Source organism: Dama dama, chromosome 9, assembly GCF_033118175.1.
Source record: "Dama dama isolate Ldn47 chromosome 9, ASM3311817v1, whole genome shotgun sequence".
Classification (NCBI taxonomy): Eukaryota; Metazoa; Chordata; class Mammalia; order Artiodactyla; family Cervidae; genus Dama; species Dama dama.
The window spans coordinates 67425020-67430492 of NC_083689.1; positions in this window are offsets into that span (position 1 = coordinate 67425020).

Sequence of the window (5473 nt, forward strand, 5' to 3'; positions counted from 1 at the left end):
TCTTTCATCATCTTTGCCAAACTCCGGAAGGGGTGGTAGAGAGAAAGCATGCACAGATGAGAGACTGGCTTGACAGTGTGGCCTGAACTCATCAGGGTCTGCTCCTCCTATGCCCCTCTCCTCTGCCCCTTCCTCCTCTTATGTGCACAGTTTTTGCAACTTTCTCAGAGCACTTTCATATCGAGTATTCCATCTGAGCCCTACTGCCATTTTCAGAAGTGGGTAGGAAAGGGATTATGGACCCATTTCACAGAGATGTAAACTGAGATCCAGAGAAGAAAAGTGGCATCTGCAAAAGCAAGAAAAGAAATTGATGCCATGGGGGAACTAGAATCTAGGATTTCTCCCACACAGTCCAGGGTCTTTCCCCAACCAAGTAGACCATGACGTTTGTTGAGGGAAACAGCCAGCTCCCCCATCAACCTTGACTGGTGGCCCTAGTTAAGCACCTGCCCAGGAAGGACCTGGAGTCTCTGCCTGTGAGGGAAACTTTGAGGTCAGCTTTTGGGCTCCTGTGGGCTGTGGGAAGGGATGCTGGGTGCCTGGTATATATAATGACAAGTGAGTGTCCATAGGTGATGTGTGTGCAGGTAGCATGCCCGAGCTCGGCCATTCACACTTCAACAACCCATGTGTGTATGTTCCCCAGTGGCCATTTCTGCTCATGGCTGGCCTGGCCTCTCACTCCAGTATTGTTCGTCTTGGGCTCCAGACTTCCTGATAAACATTTGTTGTCATAGTTTAGCCGCTCAGTCATGTCTGATTCTTTTGTGACCCCATGGACTATATCCCACCAGGCTCCTCCGTCCACGGTATTCTCCCAGCAAGAATACTGGAGTGGGTTGCCATTTCCTTCTCCAGGGGATCTTCCTGACCCAGGGATTGAAACTGTGTCTCCTGCACTGGCAGGCTAATTCTTCACCACTGAGCCACCAGTGAAGACCCTGATAAACATTATTTTTTTCTAAATCCTAATCAGACCTCGGAAACCCTGGGAGGGGCCTGCTGAGCTGGCTGCTTCTCCCACTAGCCCTGCAGAAGGTCATGCCCAGGATTCAGAGAAAAAAATCCCAGGTAAGGTGTTAACTCGCACTTTAGGACAAAATCTATCTTGAGTGAAATTTCTTGCTTCTCTGCACACCAACCTGCGAACAAATAGATGGACAGCAACTGGCATCTTCCTGGCACATTCCAGCTTACAGAGGGTGTTTGTGGATATTGTCTATGATGGGCAGCCATATGAGGTCAGCACTGCTAGACTCAATTGACAAATGAGGAAACAGAGGCCCAGGGAGGTGAGAGGAATTTCCCAAGAACCCATGGAATCAGTGCTCACATACAGTTCTCTTTGCCTAAAACCTCTGATCTCTCTCAACAAAGGAAGGAGCTGGGTCAGGCGGAGAGCCAGGCTGGGGTGCAGAATAAGGACCATTTTCCCCTCTTTGTTTTCCTATTCTCTACCTCCTTGAGCCAGGCCTCCAACAGCTCAGAAGCCTGGAGGACTCCCCTTTTCATATGAAGCCCCCTGGGGAGGTTGCCTCCAGCCCCAAGAGCACATTCTCCAAGGACGACTGCCAGGAAAGTCTACCCCTCCATTCCTCATGACTCATCCCTGCCAGGCACCCATGAGCCCGCTCTATTTCTCAGCCTTGGTCTCAGGATTCTCTCCTGAGAACATTGACACCTCCCTTCCTTCCACCTCCACCAGACAACTTGCTAGAGCAGCAAAGACAAGGCCAGATCAGAGAGCACTGGGCTTTAAATATGGGATTTCAGACTGCAGAGGACTGGAAATGATGGTTATGTGGATGTGAAAACTGAGGCCCGAGTGGGCAGGGACTTGCTGAGAATCTGTTGGGAGCTTAGAGGCAGAGCTGGGCTGGAACCCAGGTCCAGGAATCCACCACCAGCACGCCTGACCAGGCATGCCCCGCCTCCCACCTTCCTGTGATCACAGGAACTGATTTTCACAGCCTCTCGTGAGCTGCCCAAGGACTTCTCTTCCTCCCCAGGGAGTCTGTCCTCTGGTTTGGGGACACCTCCGCCTGGGTTTGGAAGGAGGCATCTACCCTGGTGAGAAGAGGAAATGAGTTTCTCAAAGCCCCAGCCAGTTCAGAGACCTAGGGGCTCCTTTCCAATGCACCTTTGACTCACAGACTCTCATGGGTACATACTTCTCAAGTACCCCTGCCCATAGAAGGCTGGAGGAACTGGACTTTCTCTGCACGACCCTAGTGGAGAGAATTAGGGCCAGTAGGTGGAGTTTTTACAGAGGCAGATTCCAGCTCCACATAAAACAGAACTTTGTATAATCAGAACTGTTGCCAAATGGAACAGGCTGTCTCCTGAAGTGGTGAGCTCCCCAACACTAGAGGCAACCAACCTGCTAGGGAATCATACTAATAGGATAGAGTTCCTCGAGTGTAATCCACCTGTACCAGAATGAATTATCTGGGGTTATTCTTAAAGGGGCAAAATCCTGGGACTCACTCAACACTCACTGAATCAGACTGAGTGTGGGCTAGGATCTACCCTTCTAACAAACTCCCAGGTACTTCTGATGTAGGATCCTGGCTCACAGATGAATGTTTGAGAATTCCTGCTCCAGAAGAATACCAGATAGAATCTACTCCCTTTCATCTCTGAAATTCTATGATTCTATCCTCTAAAATGCGTATCTTCCCTGCTTATTTGTGTTGTACAAGGACCATCCTAAAGACAGACTATTAAGTTACAAAGTCACAGCTCCATGATGGTAGACAGCTAGTAAGGGAAGTATGTGAGGGCAGACATACCACAAAGGCAGCTGTTAATTCTTTGCCCCCTGACCCAGTGCTGACCTGAAGTGACAGCCTAGCATTGCAGATCCTTGGCTATCTAAGACTCCATGGTTCCACTCAATTTTATCTCAACACCACAGTATCCAAGGCCCAAATTCACTAGTCATAGCAGGAGCCAAGAGAACAGAGGAAATATCCACTTACCAATCTGGAGCTCGAGGGCAAACTGGTCTCTTTGCTGCTCTATTTTGCATGTTTTCTGCGCTTCCTTTTTTCAGCCCTGAGGTGAGCTAACTCATTGTTCATACCTCGTAAGGCATCACCGTCAGATCATGACATGTTTCCAGCCAAAGCCTGGGGCTCAGTTCCACCACTTTGGTCTCCCTGTCAGTGGCAAGCACACCCTCCATAAATTGGGGACGCATTTTATGCCAGCCTTCACACTGCTCTCCCCTCTGACCCAGGAAATAATCACTTATGTGTTCAAAAGATGCGTATAAAATGGTAACAACTATAGCATTATCAAAATAATAGACCTAAAAGAATAACCTTAGCTAACACACATACAGTACTTAGTTGTTTCATTTCCTAAACACTTTTTCTATAATAATTTATTTAATCAGCACAATGACCCATGAGCCACGTACTGTGATTATCCCCGGGTCAGAATTTGTACATTCCCTTCCAGAAACTGAAAAATAATTTGAAACAACCTGAGTGTCTGACAATAAGGGATTTGCCAAATAAACTATGGAACTTCTCTAAAATAGAATATTATGAAGCTATTATAAATGAGGTTAAAGATGTTTAATAAGCCACAAATATGCTCATATATTTGGTAATATAAAAAGCACAAGAAATAAAACTACATATAACTGAATTTGTGGTGAATGTGAATAAGAAATAAAAGCATACTGTGGTTAGGTCCTTGGCCAGGAAGGCTTCCTGGAGGAGGCCGGCATGGAGCTGGGGTTTGTTCAGAAAGCTGGTAGGGGGCTGGGGCAGGAGTTATACTCCTGAGGGGAGAAGTCCTGATGGGAGAAGCATGAGCTGCTGCCACTCAATCTCAGGTAACAATGTCAGAGGATGGGCAGGACTTGAGATGCTTAACACTGCCTGAGAGTTTGGAGATCACTTCTGACTGTTACCAGCTGCACAGTGAACATGGCCAAGTACTCTCCCTTCTCTGGGCCTCAGTTTCCCCAACAGTACAAAGGTGGAAATAACACTTTTCCCTGACTCTTCTATGAACCAGGTTGGAAATGCAGTCAAGTGAGGGCTTAAGCTTGAGAATTCCTAATGAGCCATAGCTGGACTAATAGCAAAGCTGGACTCTCTCCTAACCACTTACTGAGGGCTTACTGTGGACCAGAGACCAGGCTAAAGGCTTGCAAGCACATACAGGGCCAGCTTCATGGGTATGTGATCAGTTCAATCACACAAGGCCCACGCTCAGAAGGGCCTGTGCTTGGAGGTTTAATGCTCTGTGGTCATCATCGTGAAATGCTTAATAATTTTATCTTTGGACTGGACTCTTAGAAGCAATGTCAGATGGACAATGAAACATGTGCTGGGGTCTTGGAGCATCCACTAACGCATGGCCCAGCTCACTTTGTCTCAGGGCTTCCCTTGTGGCTCAGTTGGTAAAGAATCCGCCTGCAATGTAGGAGACCTCGGTTCGATCCCTGGGTGGGAAGATCCCCTGGAGAAGGGAAAGGCTACTCACTCCAGTATTCTCTCCTGGAGAATTTCATTGACTGTATAGCCCATGGGGTCACAAAGAGTCAGACATGACTGAGCAACTTTCACTTACTTGCACCTGGGGCCCCAGGCACCTGTGAGGGTCTGGGCTAGCCTGCCAAGTATCCCTGTGCCTGAGAGAGCACAAGATTCAACAGCAAACAAAAACACCATGTCATGCTGAGAGAGGAACCATGGATGCCTGCATGCTCAGTTGTGTCTGACTCTGTGATCCCATGGACTGTAGCCCACCAGGCTCCTTCATCCATGGAATTTTCCAGGCAAGAATAGTGGAGTAGGTTACCATTTCCTCCTCCATGGGGATCCTCCCGACCTAGGAATCTTAGCCACATCTCCTGCATTGGCAAGTGGATTCTTTATCACTGAGCCACCCAGGAAGCCCTGAGGAACCATGAAAGAAGGTAAAAAGCTCTATTCTTATTTTTTGAACGGGGAACCCCACATTTCCATTTTGCACCGGAGCCCATAAATTAAATTGCCTGGGAAAATTCAAACATTCCTATAAGGAGTGTGCTTGTTTTCTTCCATTTCACAGGCAAGGAAGTTGCTCTTAAGAGTTTATGGTGCCTAAGGTAACATAGCTGGAAGTATTAATAGCTTAGACAGAATGTGAACCCAAGTCAATTGGAGTCCAGAGCCTGTGGTCTAAGCACTACAGACAGTCAGCCCTGGTGGGGAGCCCCTCCAGAGCAGTAGCCCCTGATGCCCTCCAACCACAATCAAGGCCATCACGATTCACACCAGGGTCAGCGTCTCACCTAGATAGAGAAGGCAGAGACCCCCTGGAGGCAGTGAGAAGCTTAGGAAAGCCCTCACACCTTGAAATACTCTTCATCAGCTGAGATAGTCTGACCTGATCTCTGGCTGTATGAGATTCCTCTGCTTCCTGGGGAAGCTGAGCGGAACCCAGAAATACCCACGGGGCATACATT